This window comes from Somniosus microcephalus, chromosome 1 (assembly GCF_052327205.1).
Source record: "Somniosus microcephalus isolate GS21.2 chromosome 1, FLI_Smic_1.0, whole genome shotgun sequence".
Taxonomy (NCBI): domain Eukaryota; kingdom Metazoa; phylum Chordata; class Chondrichthyes; order Squaliformes; family Somniosidae; genus Somniosus; species Somniosus microcephalus.
In genome coordinates this window covers 294,377,650-294,395,919 of record NC_140987.1, presented here as the reverse complement: position 1 = coordinate 294,395,919, position 18,270 = coordinate 294,377,650, and the positions used below count along the sequence as shown (strand labels likewise).

Sequence of the window (18,270 nt, the reverse complement as noted above, 5' to 3'; positions counted from 1 at the left end):
CTGGTGGACTCTGTCCTCGAGATCCGTCAGAGGCTCCACTTGAGGACGGCCTCCTCCGGTGCGAAGCTGCTCCTTTCGATTCCGCGCCAGCTTGGCCTGCAGGGCAAAGGACGGGAAGTGATGTTACATGATGCCCTGAGTTATCATCTCATGCCCCCCATGGTGGAAGAGCCCTTACATGATGCCCTGAGTGATGTTCTCATGCCCCCCATGGTGGAAGAGCCCTTACATGATGCCCTGAGTGATGTTCTCATGCCCCCCATGGTGGAAGAGCCCTTACATGATGCCCTGAGTCAAATGTGAATGTGTGTGACCAGAAAGGGCCATGGGTGCTTGCTGACAGATGGCCATTGGGGTATCGCGCACCCTGTAGCCATAAAGTCAGGTGCTCATGGAGGGATGCATAAGTTTACATTAACTCCACTCACCCTGACGACCCGAGTGAGGTCGTTGAATTTCTTCCGGCACTGGACAGGGCTCCTGGTCGCCATGCTGCTGGAGTTGACCCTCAGAGAAACATCCCTCCAAGCTCGTCGGTAGTCCTTATAACTAGGCCTCCTGCCATTGTCTGGGTATAGGACATCTCGCCGGCACTCCACTGCGGACACCAATTCCTCCAGAGACTCAGTGGTGAAGCGCTCTGCTCTCTGCCTCATCCTCTCCATAGGATCCAAGTTTGTTGCGCCAGAGAAGGGCCTGCGCCGATTTGCAGGCCTACAAGGCGCAGAGTGTGGATGCTGGAGCTGCCTGACCCACCCCTTTAAGAGCTGGCCGGCGCCGGGAAGTCTCGTGGTCATCGGTTATTGAGAGCACCTGCGCTGCACCCGCCCGCCCCGATATTGAGTAGCACCGGCATGTTAGCGCCTTAGGTGCCCCGTGTAACGCCTGATTTCGCGCCTCAATCACCTTTGGGGCGCTGCAACCCAATATCGCACGAGGTGTCGATAAGTTGCGCCTGGCTATAAAATTTGCGCTCCGCCAATTCTAACGCCCCAAGCGGGGCTATACCCAATTTCTAGGCCATAGAGTCATAATGGCACAGAAGGAGGCCATTCGGCCTATCAAGTCTGTCCCAGCTCTCTGTAGAGCGATCCAGTCAGTCCCATTCCCCCACTCTATCCCTGTAGCCCTGCAAGTTTATTTCCCTCAGGTGCCTATCCAGTCAGCCTATCTCCCCTTGAAAACATTCAGTGTCTCCCCTTCCACCACTTCCGTCAGCAGCGAGTTCCAGGTCCTTACCACTCGCTGGGTAAATAAAGTTTTTCCTCACATTCCCCCCTGTATCTCTTACCCAAAACCTTAAATCTGCGTCCCCTAGTCCTTGTACCATAAACTAGTGGGAACAGCCTTTCCCCATCTAGCCTATCCAAACCCGTCATAATCTTGTACACCTCTATCAAATCACCCCGCAACCTCCTTTGCTCCAATGAAAACAAATCCAGCTTCTCCAACCTGTCCTTGTAGCTAAGATCCCCCATCCCCGGAACCATTCTGGTAAATCTCCTCTGCAACCTCTCAAGGGCCTTCACATCAGCCATGATCTAATTGAATGGCAGAACAGGCTCGAGACCTGAATGGCCTACTCCTATTCCTATATCCCGACATCTTGTTGTGCATTAGAGAAGCCTACACTGAAGAATTTAATATACAGCTTTAGTCAAATTAATCCCCTCCCCCATAACTGCTGCAACATCTGCAGAATGCATTTTTATTGTGTTTAGCTAGTGTAAGTGGTGAAATTTCCACGTGCAGATCCTGTCAGAACTATTTGAAGATTTTTAAAAGACATCTATTAAGATGTCAGTACTTCATTATTAATATAATTGAGAGTCTCTTGACTTTTTCATTATCAGTTCATTAATGCAAATTTATGTTGAAGATAGTTTTTGAAAGATGGTCCTTCACCAGGCGAGGTGCTCGAAGAGCTTCATTTCTGTTTTCCTCTTTACTCTCTGGTAATTTGGATAATTGCACGCAGTTATCAAAGCATCAACTCTTTCAGTGCCAATGGTAAATATATGTCTCTAGTATAAAAAAGAATGGTACCTGGGGTACACGTTTCATGGAAAATCCATTATAAGTACCTGCTGCCGTACTTGTTGATCTTGTGGATCTTGTACGTGGCATGCAGTTATAGGTATCCCCAATGTTAAAAGTATCACCTTGCTATTTTATGGTGAGAGAGTATCACCCTGTAATTGTGCAATCTGGCCACCAGGTTTCCACGAATTGCCTAAAATGCTTTCTGATTTTTTTTTAGCAGTAGCTGAAAATTCTATTGTCCAAAATAAAGGTTGAACCAGAGTTCAAAATACATATTTCACAATAATGTGATTAAATTTATCAAGTGAGTTGTCTTTTAATGCCTTCATTAACATTTTTACTTAAAGGCCTCAATCTCTACTAAAAGCCTGGTCTTAAAGGAGTGGATGGAGGTGGAGGGATTTTAGGGAGAGAATTGCAGAGCATGGGGCCTACGTGGCTGAAGGTTCAGTGCCAAGAGTGGGTTGAAGGGAGGGAAGAAGGCACAAGAGACCAGAGTCAGAGGAAAACAGTGTTGGGAGGATGTGGGGGGAGTGGGGGGGGTGTAGGATTGTAGGGCTGGAAGAGGTTACAGAAATAGATGAGGCCAGTTGAGTTTTTTGGAGAGTGCCGGATTGGAGGCTGGCTTGGAAAGCATTGGGATGGTCGAGTCTAGAGGCGACAACGACATGATGAGGGTTTCAGCGGCAGATTTGCTGAGATAGAGGTAGAGGTCGGCAATGTTTCAGAGGTAGAAGGTCTTTGTGATGAAGAGTATATGGGGTCAAATGCTCAGCTCAGGGTTGAATAGCACAATGAGATTATGAATAGTCTGGTTTGTACTAAGACAGTAGCTGGAGGAGGGGCTAAAATCGGTGGCAACAGTACGGAATTTGTAGCGAAGACCGAAGACATTAGCTTGGTTTTCCCAGTGTTTATCTGGAGGAAATTGTGGCTCATCCAAGCCTGGATGTTGGACAAACACGTTACGCTACCCCACTTTAGTAGGTTCTCTTGCTTAACTTAAAGCTAATTTTGTAACTCCCCTAATTTCTACTTTCCATCCTTCTCGCAGTCCTTTGCTGCCTGTGCAACATCCTGTTTCCAAAAAGCCAGACTGCCTGAGTCAGTGTGGCCTTTCTCTTTATCTCCAGCTGTTCACACCCAGAAAGAGATCAGAAATCTTCCAACACAGTGGGTGTGAGGTGATTATCCATTACTGATGATGAATTGCTTATTACTTGCAGTTTATGAGGAAAGAACATAGAAACGCAGAAAAATAGGAGCAGGAGTAAGCCATTCGGCCCTTCGAGCCTGCTCCGCCATTCAATATGATCATGGCTGATCCTCTATCTCAATACCATATTCCCGCTCTCTCCCCATACCCCTTGATGCCTTTTGTATCTAGAAATCTATCTATCTCCTTCTTAAATATATTCAGTGACTTGGCCTCCACAGCCTTCTGTGGTAGAGAATTCCACAGGTTCACCACCTTCTGAGTGAAGAAATTTCTCCTCATCTCAGTCCTAAATGTCCTACCCCGTATCCTGAGACTGTGACCTCTCGTTCTCGACCCCCCAGCCAGGGGAAACATCCTCCCTGCATCCAGTCTGTCTAGCCCTGTCAGAATTTTATACGTTTCCACGAGATTCCCTCTCATTCTTCTAAACTCTAGTGAATACAGGCCTAGTCGACCCAATCTCTCCTCATACGACAGTCCTGCCATCCCAGGAATCAGTCTGGTGAACCTTCGCTGCACTCCCTCTATGGCAAGAATATCCTTTCTTAGGCAAGGAGACCAAAACTGCACACAGCTCATTAGCATGAGCTAATTAAAGCCAGCTGATTAGCATCATAACTATCGAGTCTCAGACTCCCTTTTTCTTTTACCTGCAGGAATGTACTGGACGTTACAACATAACATTTCAAGTAACTTTGCTTTAAGCCCTTATGTGGAAAAAGTGGTCAAAAGACACTGAGCAAATACAAGTACCTGTTGAAAATGAAGACTTGTAATTTTTTGAGCTACACCAATTGTACAAGTATTAGAGGGAGGTTATAAAGTATGCCGAAAAATGTTTTTAACTAGCCCTTCATAGCAAGCCTCAGCATGCTGGTCAGAAAGCAGTGGCTGGAAGGCAAGGACACTGGAAGATTTTGCATTCCATTGAAGGCGCGTTTCTCGTTTAATATTGAGCATGTCTTGATTTTATTTACAAGCAGGACTTCCAAGCCCGATAATTCTCCGGCCTGTCATCAAACTTAATTAACCCCGAAGTCACCAGCTGGGTGCGTGCAAGGTATTTGGCGAGGTCGTAGGTGCTGGGACCTGTGCCAGGGTTGCCTTGGCTAGGGGCTCTCTTGGGGGTCTCAAGGAACCGAGAGGGGATTTGCCTCTGACTTTATTCAGCGTCCTATTCCTCTGCACCGTGTCTTCCGTTCTGCTGCTATGCACTTCAGCTCTTCTGAATAACACTCGTGTCTCGGCTAATGCAGCATCTATCTCTTTTTGTTGCTGCAGAGTGTCTAATGTGGCTTGGAGGCGGGCCTGTTCAGCCTGGCGTTCAACTTAGAGTTGGGCCTGTTCGGCTTGGAATTCAGCTTGGAGTCGGGCCTGTTCGGCTTGGAGTCGGGCCTGTTCAGCTTGGAGTCGGGCCTGTTCAGCTTGGGATTCAGCTTGGAGACGGGCCTGTCTTACTTTTATTTCTATTTCACTGTTCACATGCGCAGCTCTGGCTTGAGCTGCCACTAGCTTAGCCCGTGCTCTGGCGATAGTCACGCTTATTCTAGAACCACCTGATGACCGTGAACCAGCTTGCGATCTGACGCAACCGGAGCTTATAGACTGATTGTCACCTTCTACAGTTTCGTCTGCCTGTTTAAGGTCTTCTCCTCGCTGCAAAGCATTTTCGTTATTATCTTCTGACGTGTTGATGTGAGGTAGATGTGCTCTACGAAGTTAAGGCTTACTCTGGGCTCCTCCTGCTCCGCTCTTCACAGCTAGCCATATTGTTATCTTTTCACTGATATCTTTTCACTGATATCTTTTCACTGTACTGGCCACGCTAGACGTGCTCCTATCTAGTTATCCAGCAAGTTAAACACTTACTCAAAATAATTCTTCATGAAGCCGTTTGCTGTTTGAAGCCTTTACTTGAGCAAATTTGTGAAACTGTAAACAAAGACAAAGTATGTTTTGTACATAAACTGAGTACTATACATTCGATATTACATAAGATATAACATATTTACAACAGTAGAATAGATTAATTGTATAACTAACTAACATTTGGACTCACTTCTGTAACTATCAAATATTAACCTTTTATAAACATAGTGTTATCAAAATACTACTCTGACAACGTTGCTATTATGCTAAGAAACAAAGATACTCACAGATATTGCACCTGGCCTAACATATGAAATCAGATTACATTGGATTGTGAAACCCTTATGGAATCCTCCATTACTGCCAGGTTCTTCCTGGAATTCTACTTCCTGTGTTACACAGGAAGAAAGGTACGAAGGTCAAATGACCTCTCACAGGAAGAAAGGAACGAAGGTCAAATGACCTCTCACAGGAAGAAAGGAACAAAGGTCAAATGACCTCACACAGGAAGAAAGGAACAAAGGTCAAATGACCTCTGCTTCATGCAAACACACTGCTAACACAATAACCACCACCAGAGGGTGCTATCTGCACACATAAAATAGTCCATCGGTCCAGAACAACACTTATTTCATAGTCTCTAAAATCACATCACATCACATGTACAGTATGTCAGACAAAGGCAATGGGCGGGACTGCCGGGAAAATGGCAGAATTTGGGGGCGGGTGCCCATCCCGCCTCCGTGCCATCTTGCCAGGAGGTGGTTAGCCGACCCGTGCCGGGTCCCGTCTCCTTGGAGGCAGGAAGGGGATTACAGACAATTAACTGCCTGTTAACAGGTAGTTAACAGGCAGATAAGAGGATTATTCCCATTTTGCCCACACAAGCGCGGGTTTCCCGAAGGCTGCGAACCCTACCAGGGTCAGCGAGGCAAATAGTGGGTCTGCGGGGGTCGGAGGGGTGCAAAAGTGCGCCGTGGAGGTGAGTGATGGGTGCAAGTGTGGAGAGGTGAGTATGTGAGATAAGTGGAAAGTGTTAGAAAAAAGTTTACTTACCTTTGTTTCTTCCTGCAGGCTTCAAGAGTTGGGTATGCGGAGAGTCTCGCACCTCCGTGGCAGAGATGAAGATGGCTGTTCCATTCTCCAATGCAGCAACCATCTAATTTCTGCAAAAGAAAGAGGTTTGATGAGGCCTTGAATTCAACAGAATTCAACTGGTGACAGTAAAGGTGGTACAGTAGGCTTAACTGTCCCGCGGCTAGAAAATGGAACGATCAGCTAGGGGCTATCCACTGACTCCTGCTGGATGGATTGTTGTGGGCTGGGACTAGTTACGACCCTCCTCCAATCAAGTAACCTGGCAACATCCACTGTTCAGGCTTACATGTAAAAAATGGCTATTTGGGCTAACTGGTAGACGGACATTGCCACTCAAGCAACTCCAATCCTGCATAAGTCAATGTCTTCAGGTAAAGAAAGAAGAACATTTGGGAAAACAGGAAAGTGGCTTCGACAGCCTCTCAGTTTGAGATCAATGGGATTTATATAACATGCTTAAAATTTGTGATACATGTACACATTATAATTTTTGCCATAATTATGAGATTAAAAGCCTAGATAGTGCAGGAATACTTATCTATAAATAGAATTGTAAACACTAAAAGCATATTTGAACCTGTGGTACAAACTCTCTGGAGGTCGCAACAACTTCAGCTGGGAAAGATTTCCTCAGTTCAATAATTGTATTGAAATCATAAGCACATTCATTACGCGTGTTTACCATCTTGTCACAAATACCGAAGAAAGGAAATGTTCCACCATGGCCAGCTGTGGTGCAGTGGGTAGCACCCTCACCTGTGAATCGGAAGGTTGTGGGTTCAACTCCCACTCCAGAGAGTTGAGCACAAAAATCTAGGCCGACACTCCAGTGCAGTGCTGAGGGAGTGCTGCACTGTCGGAGGTGCCGTCTTTCAGATGAGATGTTAAACCGAGGCCCCGTCTGCTCTCTCAGGTGGACGTAAAAGACTATTTCGAAGAAGAGCAGGGGAGTTATCCCTGGTGTCCTGGCCAATATTTATCCCTCAATCAACATCATTTAAAAAACAGGTTATTTTGTCATTATCAAATTGCTGTTTGTGGGAGCTTGCTTTGCACAAAATTGGCTGCCGCGTTTCCTACATTACAACAGTGACTGTACTTCAAAAGTACTTCATTGGCTGTAAAGAGCTATGAGACGTCCTGAAGTTGTGAAAGGCGCTCTAGAAATATGTCTTTTTTTTTACCAGTACAAGAAACTTTGTGCTACCCGGCACCCATGGGACCGAGCTACTGCCGTTTTTTTTAAAAGCTCCGGATAGACCAGCGTCAATGTTATCAGATAGGAGCTTTTCATCGCAGTATCTGACCACAAACACTGTTGCTCAGCAACAGCTTGTAAACACTCGGCCCGTGGCTTGGAAGCGTCTCTGAAGCTGTTGCTAAGATACAGAGATGCTTTCTAGAGCCTGCCGTGTCTGACCACAAACACTGTTGCTCAGCAACAGCTTGTAAACACTCGGCCCAGTAGCTTGGAAGCGTCTCTGAAGCTGTTGCTAAGCGACAAAGACGCTTTCCAGAGCCTGCCTGTGAAAAGAATGCTAGGAGGAAAAAAGACACCTAACCAAAACGGCTGCTGATTTCTGCCGTTAGATCAAAGTTGCCGGACATTCAACTTCCGGATAGCACAAAGTTTCCTGTATATGGTTCCGGAAATCTGCAGTTCTTTGATCCCAGCTTACATGCTGGAATTAACCCACCAGGAAGCTCTGCTCCTGACTGTGCTGGAATTTCCAGGGTCAGGAGGGGAGGAGTTCCCTCATTAAGATAATCCCAGCAGAACATTTGATGAAGTAATGGAGAGGGTGGATGAGGGTAGTACGGTTGATGTTGTGTATATGGACTTTCAAAAGGCGTTTGATAAAGTACCACATAATAGACTTGTTAGCAAAATTGAAGACCATGGGATTAAAGGGACAGTGGCTGTGTGGATACAAAATTGGCTACGGGACAGAAAGCAGAGAGTCGTGGTGAATGGTTGTTTTTCAGACTGGAGGGAAGTACACAGTGACGTTCCCCAGATGTCGTAATTAGGACCACTGCTATTTTTTGATATATATTAATGACCTGGACTTGGGTATACAGGGCATCATTTCAAAGTTTGCAGATGACATGAAATACCGAAAAGTAGTAAACAGTGAGGAGGATAGTATCAGACTTCAGGAGGACATAGACAGACTGGCGAAATGGGAAGACACCTGGCAAAGGAAGGTTAACACAGAGAAGCATGAAGTGATTCATTTTGGTAGGATATAAACTAAATGGTACAATTTTAAAGTTGGTGCAGGAACAGAGAGACCTGGGGGTGTATGTTTACAAGGCTTTGAAGGTGGCAGGACAGGTTGAGAAGGTTTTTATAAAGATAAACAGGATCTTTGGCTTTATAAATAGAGGCATAGAGTACAAAAGCAAGGAAGTTATGCTAAATCTTTATAAAACACTGATTCTGCCCCAGTTGGAGTATTGTGTTCAATTCTGGGCATCGCACTTTAGGAAGGATGTTTAGAGAGGGTGCAGAGGAGATTTACGAGAATGATTCCAGGGATGAGGGACTTCAGTTACGTGGAGAGACTGGAGAAGCTGGGGCTGTTCTCCTTAGAGCAGAGAAGGTTCAGGGAAGATTTGATAGAGGTGTACAAACCATGAAGCATTTTGATAGAGTAAATAAGGAGAAACAGTTTCCAGTGGCAGAAGGGTTGGTAACCGGAGGACACAGATTTAAGGTAATTGGCAAAAGAAGCAAAGGCGGCCTAAGGAAATTTTATTTTATGCAGCGAGTTGTGACCTGGAACGCACTGTTTGAAAGGATGGTGGAAGCAGATTCAATAATAACTTTCAAAAGGGAATTGGCTAAATACTAGAAGTGGAAAAATTTGCATGGTTATGGGGAAAGAGCAGGGGAGTGGGATTAATTGGCTAGCTCTTTCAAAGAGCAGGAACAGACATGACGGGTCTAATGGCCTCTGATGGCGTAAGGCCCAATAACGAGTGTAAACAAGCTATTTCAGGGCTTAAAAAGAGGCATCAAATAGCAGCACGATCCATATTTACTGCGTCAAGCACAGGTCCAAACATGTGTCTGACACATTGCTACTGCGACAAACACATGCTTTAGGCAGTGGGAGTTTCTGCTTTTTGTCAATGATGCCAATGAATGATTTTGACAGAAAAATAACACACTAATCGGAGAAGGTGGACAATTCCAGTTGGAGCCTGCCTGATCTTGGGAGGAGTGGGTGTGAGAGCCCTGCCCAGAAACATGTTGCATGTGTCCCAATTGGCTCCTTTTATAAGGAGATCAAAAATAGCTTAAACAGTTTTTAAGATCTTAGAGAGTCCAGGGCCTGGATCCCAAGACAGCCCCACTTCTACTGGCTGGCTTGCTGCTTCACCTCTTCTCAGTGCGTGTTGCAGCCTAACATAGAAGATAAGAGCAGGAGTAGGCCATTCGGCCCCTCGAGCCTGCTCCGCCATTCAATGCAATCATGGCTGATAATCCAAATTCAGTACCCTGTCCCTGCTTTCTCCCCATATCCCTTGATCCCTTTAGCCTTAAGAAATATATCCAACTCCTTCTTGAATATATTTAATGAATTGGCCTCTACTGCCTTCTGTGGTAGAGAATTCCACAGGTTCACCACTCTCTGGGTGAAGAAATTCCTCCTCATTTCTGTCCTAAATGGCTTACCCCTTATCCTTAGACTGTGACCCCTGGTTCTGGACTCCCCGACCATCGGGAACATCCTTCCTGCATCTAGTCTGTCCAGTCCTGTCAGAATTTTATAAGTTTCAATGAGATGCTCTCTCATTCTTCTAAACTCCAGCGAGTATAAGCCCAATCGACCCAATCTCTCCTCATACGTCATTCCTGCCATCCCAGGTATCAGCCTGGTGAATCTTCGTTGAACTCCTTCCATGACAAGAACATTCTTCCTCAGATAAGGCAACCAAAACTGCACACAATACTCAAGATGTGGTCTCACCAAGGCCCTGTACAACTGCAGCAAGACATCCTTGTTCCTGTACTCAAACCCTTTCGCTATGAAGGCCAACATACCATTTGCCTTCTTAACCGCCTGCTGCACCTGCATGCTTACCTTCAGCGATTGGTGCACAAGGACACCCAGGTCTCGTTGCACTTCCCCTTCTCCCAATCTATTGCCATTCAGATAATAATCTGCCTTCCTGTTTTTGCCACCAAAGTGGATAACCTCACATTTATCCACGTTATATTGCATCTGCCATGCTTCTGCCCAATCACCCAACCTGTCCAAATCATCCTGGAGTTTCTCGGCATCCTCCTTACAGCACACACGCCCACCCAGCTTTGTGTCATCTGCAAACTTGGAGATATTACAGCTAGTTCCCTTGTCTAGATCATTAATATATATTGTGAATAGCTGGGGTCCAAGGACCGATCCCTGCGGTACCCCGCTAGTCACTGCCTGCCACTTGGAAAAAGACCCGTTTATTCCAACTCTTGGCTTTCTGTCTGCCAAACAGTTCTCTATCCAAGTCAATACCTTGCCCCCAATCCCAAGTGCCTTAACTTTACACGCTAATCTCTTATGCAGGACCTTATCGAAAGCCTTCTGAAAGTCCAAATAAACCACATCCACTGGTTCTCCCTTATCTATTTTACCAGTTACATCCTCAAAAAATGCCAGTAGATTAGTCAAGCACGATTTACCTTTTGTAAACCCATGTTGACTTTGTCCGATCCTGTCACTGTTTTCCAAGTGCTCTGCTATTACATCTTTTATAATGGACTCTAGCATTTTCCCCATACCGATGTCAGGCTTACCGGTTTGTAATTCACCGTTTTCTCTCTACCACCTTTTTTGAATAGTGGGGTAATATTAGCTACCCTCCAATCCATGGGTACTGTTCCAGATTCCATTGAATGTTGGAAGATGATCAGCAATGCATCTACTATTTCTAGGGCCACTTCCTTAAGTACCCTAGGATGTAGATTATCAGGCCCTGGGGATTTATCGGCCTTCAATCCCGTCAATTTCCCTAGCACCATTTCCCTACAAATACTGATTTCTTTCAGTTCCTCCCTTTCATCAGACCCTATGTTCCCCGACATCTCTGGGAGGTTATTTGTGTCCTCCTTTGTGAAGACAGAACCAAAATATGTATTTAATTGGTCAGCCATTTCTTTGTTCCCCATTATAAATTCCCCTGATTCTGACTGCAAGGGACCCACGCTTGACTTCACCAATCTTTTTCTCTTCACATATCTATAAAAGCTTTTACAGTCAGTTTTTATGTTCCCTGCAAGCATACTCTCATATTCTATTTTCCCCTTCTTAATTAATCCCTTTGTCCTCCTTTGTTGAATCCTAAACTGCTCCCAATCCTCAGGTTTACTGCTTTTTCTGGCCAATTTATATGTTCTCTCCTTGGATCTTATGCTATCCCTAATTTCCCTTGTTAGCCACGGTTGAGTCACCTTTTTTGTTTTATTTTTATGCCAAACTGGGATGAACAAATTCTGTAGTTCATCCATGCGGTCTTTTGAATGTTTGCCATTGCCTATCCACCGTCAACCCTTTGAGTGACATTCCCCAATCAATCCTACCCAACTTGCACCTCAGACCATCGTAGTTTCCTTTATTTAAATTCAGGACCCTAGTCTCTGAGTCAACTACTTCATTCTCCATCTTAATGAAGAATTCTATCATATTATGAGCGCTTCGACCCAAGGGGCCTCGTACAACAAGATTGCTAATTAATCCTTTCTTATTACATAATACCCAGTCTAAGATGGCCGGAACTCTGGTTGGTTCCTCGATATATTGGTCCAGGAAACCATCCCATAAACACTTCAGGAATTCCTCCTCCACAGTATTGTTACTAATTTGGTTAGCCCAATCTATATGTAGATTAAAGTCACCCATGAATGACTGCTGTGCCCTTATTGCACGCTTCTCTAATTTCCCTTTTAATGCCATCCCCAACCTCCGCATTACTGTTTGGAGGTCTATATACCACTCCCACTAATGTTTTTTGCCCCTTGGTATTTCTCAGTTCCATCCATACAGATTCCACCTCATCAGAGCTAATATCCTTCCTTACAATTGTGTTAATCCCTTCTTTAACCAGCAATGCTACCCCACCTCCCTTTCCTTTTTGCCTATCTTTCCTGAATATTGAATACCCCTGGATGTTGCGTTCCCAGCCTTGGCCACCCTGGAGCCATGTTTCCGTAATCCCAATCAAATCACATTCATTTACCTCTATTTGCGCAGCTAATTCATCCACCTTATTACGAATGCTCCTCGCATTAAGACACAAAGCCTTCAGGCTTATTTTTTTAACGCTCTTAGACCTATTAGAATTAATATTTACTGTGGCCATGTTTGATTTAAACCGTTGATTTCTCTGACTGCCAGTTTTGTTTTTCTCCTTCCTATCTTTTGCTTTTATCCTTGTTTCCCTTTCCTGTGTCCCCCTGCTCAGGTTCCTAACCCCCTTCCATTTTAGTTTAAACCCTCCCCCAGAGCACTAGCAAACACTCCCCCTAGGACATCAGTCCCAGCCCTGCCCAGGTGCAAACCATCCGGTTTGTACTGGTCCCACCTCCCCCAGAACCGGTTCCAATGTCCCAGGAATTTGAATCCCTCCCCCTTGCACCATTCCTCTAGCCACGTATTCATCTGAAATATCCTTCTATTTCTACTCTGACTAGCACGTGGCACTGGTAGCAATCCTGAGATTACTACCTTTGAGGTCCTATTTTTTAATTTACCTCCTAACTCCCTCTCTTCAGCTGTTAGGACCTCATCCCGTTTTTTACCTATAGCGTTGGTACCTATATGCACCACGACAACTGGCTGTTCACCCTCCTCTTCCAAAATGTTCTGCAGCCGCTCTGAGAAATCCTTGACCCTTGCACCAGGGAGGCAACACACCATCCTGGAGTCTTGTTTGCGGCCACAGAAACACCTATCTATTCCCCTTACAATAGAATCCCCTATTACTATAGCTCTACCGCTCTTTTTCCTCCTGTCCTGTGCAGCAGAGCCACCCCTGGTGCCAGGAAGTTGGGTGCTGCTGCCTTCCTCTGATAAGCCATCCCCCTCAACAGTATTCAAAGTGGTATATCTGTTTGAGAGGGGGATGTCCACAGGGGACCCCTGCACTACCTGCCTGCGCCTACTACTCTGTCTGTTGGCCACCCCTTCCCTTTCTGCCTGTCCAACCTTTGCCTGCGGTGTGACCAACTGCTTAAACGACGTCCTCAGCATCGCGAATGGTCCAGTATGTATCCAATCGCAGCTCCAGTGCCGCAATGCGGTCTGCCAGTAGCTGCAGTTGGACACACTTCCGGCACACATGGTTTCAGGGACACAGGAAGTGTCCCTGAGTTCCCACATAGCGCAGGAGGAGCATACCATGGGGCCGGGCTTTCCTGCCATGACTTACCCTTTAATTATTTGAAATTAAATTAAATCAATTCAATCCCTCCACTTACACTGCAGTTAAATTATATATTTAAGGGCCCTGGTTTAGCAACAGTCCCCGCTACACCACAGAGACCTTAAAAACTATAAACCACAGAGTTTAAGTTTAAAAAGAGAGAAATACTCACTGCTGGTAGATCGCCAGGCCAGGAGTGAGGAAAGTTCTGCCTTGGGAATCCCTCTGCATCCCTGGACTCATCCCTTCTGGTATGGTTGGTTAACCTTGTTTGGGTGGCTGTAGATTCGGCACCAAACAAAGCCCCATGGAAAGCAACGGGGAAGGTTCGGACCCAGCATATTCACTTTCCAACCATTCCGCCTCACTTCCAAAGGACTAACGATGGAAGTACACCAGAAGGAGCATGATCTTTCTCCCCCCCACCCCTGCCCCTCCGCAATATATTTTATTATTCTTTGCATCAAAAAGGGAATGGTGCATTATTAGTTTTTTGTTTATAAAAAGAGAGAAGCAAGCTTTGATGTTGTCGAAACTGTTGGTGATGATGTCTCTAAACAAAGTATTAATCCTTTTAAAATGTCACAGGTGCCTTGATATCATGCCCTTATGGGCTTCCTTCAGTGAGTGAGCTGGATGGCATTGTGAAGGTCAATACATATTTAAATTGTTGATAAATGAATTGCTAATTCAGCATGAAAGATTATTAAAACCTAATAAGATTCTTAGATACATTCCCAGTGATGTAATGAGCAATAATGATGGTGTGAACAAAATGTTTCTTGGAATTTTATTTACCTCATAAACCCATTTTTTATTTTTCAGGTGATGTTTAATTCTAAGGTAGTTTTCTTTATCAACATAATTGCATTACGTTCACACGGAGGCACAAATTAGAGCTAGAATTTGAAGACCTTGATAATACAGCACTTATAGTTAATTGCAGCTATCTGTCCACAAATTTGAGGTTAATTTTTCTACCCATTGGTACTACGTCAAACAATGACCGTTCTGTATCATTTACATCATTGATACATTGTAAACAATGTCCTACCTGCATTTAGCATCAGTAAAGTTTCAGTATAACTGGAGCTGGATCCCAAGCTGACTTGGAGACAAGCGAGTGAGACCCCCCGCTCCCGGAGGAGGCAATCTCGCACTGCTTGGGTTTGACATCACATAGAATCATACAGCACAGAAGAGGTTATTCGGCCCATCGTGCCTCTGGCAGCTCTTTGGTAGAGCTATCCAATTAGTCCCACTCCCCTGCTCCTTCGTCAACAGTCCTGCAATTTTTTTCCTTTTCAAGTATATATCCAATTCCTTTTTGAAATTTATTATTGAATCTGCTTCCACCACCTTTTAGGCAATGGATTATATAAAAACTTGCTGTGTAAAAAAAAATCACCTAATTTCCCTACTGAACTTTGTGCCAATTATCTTAAATCTGTGCCCTCTGGTTAGCGACCCTCCTGCCAGTGGAAACATTTCCTCCCTAGCTACGCTATCAAAACCCTTCATAATTTTGAACACCTCAATTAAATCTCCCCTTAACCTTCTCTGCTTTGAGGGGAACAAGCCCAGCTTCTCCAGTCTCTCCACGTAACCGCAGTCCCTCATCCCTGGTACCATTCTTGTAAATCTGTGCACCCTCTCCAAGGCAGACCTGTCAAAAGTATGAATGGGGATCACTGAAAAAGACATCAAAACATTAAATAATTTATTTTTAAATCACGTTTTTAAAATGAGTTAAAATTACATTAAATTAAATATTTTAAACAAATTTAATTTTTTGAAAAATAATTGAAGTTTTTTACAGGGCTAAAAATAAACTTACCTTTTTAAAAAGTATTTAAAAATTATAAATGAGTGGGAAATTTTTTTTTTTACTTTTTAAACTTTTATGCTGGTAAAAGCAGGCCTTACGCCTGCTTTTACCAGACGTAAGATTTTTAAGTGATTTCAGCGGGCGGAGGTTCTGCAGAAAGCGGAACTCTCCACCCACAGAGGCCCTTCTCCAGGGCAGGCGTCCAATCTGTGAAGAGGATTCTTGACAGATTGGAAATGCCAGTTTTCAGCGCATGCGCTTCTCACGCTGAAACCAGCACTTACGAGGTCCCTACAGGTGGGTACATAGCCCGTACACACCCATAGGGATTGGAAAATATGAGCCAATGTTTCTGTCGTCAAATTGTAATCTTGTAATTATACTTGCACTTATAATTGGACTTGTAATCCTGCAAAATAGCTGTCATTTTGTCGTGACTGGCTCTCAGACACAGTGGAAACAAACCACGGCTGGACTACTATATGATGATGCTTCTCAGAAAATTTAACAAAGCAAATAAATACAAAGAGGATCTGTGGAAAAAGGAGGAGGGCCTTAATTGAATTATCCTTATTTTTAAAAAAGCCTCTGTAAACACTCATTTAAGGCATGTTGGCCCAGAAATTCGGGTCGGGGGCTTCCCGCGGGTGCAAGCCCCTGACCTGCACTTACCTTGCGCGCCGGCAGTTGAGCTGTAGGGCCCCGTGGAATTCCGCTCCGGGGCCTGGCCCAGCTGCCAGCGCGCAGTGCTTGCGTGTCCCAGGGGCGCAGTTAGTGCAATGCGTCCCCTGGGATCACGTGAGCCATGGGCAGCCAATCGGAGGAGGGAAAAGCCCATTCATAAGATTGACAGGAAGACCTGTCAAAACTTCTAAATACTACGGCCCCAAAATAGCAGTAAACCTTCAAATAAATTTTTTAAAATTCACACTTTTTAAATAAACTATAAATTACATTAAATAACTATTTTAAACAATAATTTAAATTTTTGAAAAAAATAATTTTATATTCTAACGGGGCTAAAAATAAACTTACCTTGCTTTAAAGTATTTATAAAAATAATAAACCTGTGGAAAAAATGTTTTAATTTTAATTAATTGACCACTTACCTTGTAAAAAGCAGGCCTTACGCCTGCTTATTACATTTCTAAATATTGCAGGCTTACGATCCTGGGAAAGCCTGCAAAAAAAACCTAAGTTCAAAGCGCACGCGCAGCCTCTCCTGCGCGCGCGTTCGACCTCTGAACCTCTTCGTTCAGAGGATCGGAAGTGCCAGTTTCCCGCGCATGCGCAGTGCATGCAGAAAACCGGCACTTCCATTCGGCCTACGGGTGAGTACCCCATGCGTACTCACCCGGGGAGACCCGAATTTCTGGGCCGTTATCTTTGTTGTACTCGTACAGGTATATCTTTTAGAAAAAGAAAACTAGCTCTTGTGCGCTTTTTCATACCTAAACCTACACTAATGGAGGAACGTATAGGTCACATGAATGCAATTAGGTGGTTCCTGTGTGGTACAAGTTAAACCTTGTCAGTTATTCTCAAGGTGAGCCCTTCAGGGTTTCAAAAAGCGATTATTAAAGTTGCATTTATTGCTGAGAGCCTAGATAAAATTACCACAGCACCCCAGTGTTAAATACTCCTCATTGGAGAAGCTTTTATCTTGAGGAGAAAATTTAATCACACAGCTGAATATAAACTATAGCTGCAAGATGCTTCTGTTTTGCCCCTGATTTGTGTGATTTATTATTCTTTGTGTTAAATTGGCCAGAATGGTGCAGCCCCTGTGTTTAATGAGTTCCTCTTGTTCATTTATTGTTTGAATTCTTGTGATAATTGCTAAGATTTGAAAATGTTATCAGGAAATGCTAAGATCTTGTAATGCTTGTGTCAAAGATGATGGCTTCAGTTCAACTGGAAGAAATAGGCGCACATCCAAGATCGGATTTCAGACAAGCAGTCTGACGACACAGAGGCAGTGTAGGGGTCAAGAGAGGTGGTGGAGAGGTAGAGGTGGGGGTCATCAGCGTACATGTGGAATCTGACCCCATGTCTTTGAATGATGTCGCCAAGGGGGAATATGTAGATGAGGAAGTGGAGGGGGCCAACGATCGATCCTTGGGGGCTCCGCAGGTAATGGAGCAGGGACTGGAAAACAAGTCAGTGCTGGAGATGCTCGGCGCAAAATTGGGATCGTTAGTGCCGTTTTTTGGGTGCTACGAGTTGCCTTAGAGATCTAAAATGGCATCTGTGGCGCGTGCCTGCTTGTGGGGCGAATCACGCCGGATGCCATACTGGTGAGGCCATTGGCACGTGCGCAGTGAACGTCCACTGGAGGGATGCAGATCATGATGTCACACGCTGATTTGACGCCAGCGCTGCCATTTTGGAGCTCAACGCTCCAGCCGACGCCCTCTCTTAACCTCGCACAGCTGAACACATGTTCAGCAGCAGGAAGGACTCCCCCACCAGCGCTGTTTAAAGGGATCATCACCTACTTTCAGATTAGTTCCTGCTTGATTTCTTCTAGCTGTTGGTACAATTGTACAAGTGTTTGGTGCTTCCCACAGTTGTTTCAAGTTCAAAACTCTACAGGGAGTGGTGTGGCAGGTGCTGAAGGACTTTTTGCTGACTTCAAGGCTTCTGCACAAATCACTTGCTGCCAGACATGGGTGCACCAGTAGGAATTCCCCTTGGAATACAGCATGACTTGGAGAATGAACAGAGGCCACGCAGAGCAGGACAAGCTGCTGGAAGAGGGAGGGGGAGAAGGGCTTTCAGCAGGAGG

At 44.9% G+C, this 18,270-nt stretch overlaps 1 protein-coding gene across 13 annotated transcripts in view; it reads left to right on the top strand.

Moving 5' to 3' along the window:
• Positions 1-18,270, top strand: part of LOC147124842 (receptor-type tyrosine-protein phosphatase delta-like) — a 921,962-nt gene that overhangs the window by 487,353 nt on the left and 416,339 nt on the right. The gene's annotated exons all lie outside the window — the stretch shown is intronic.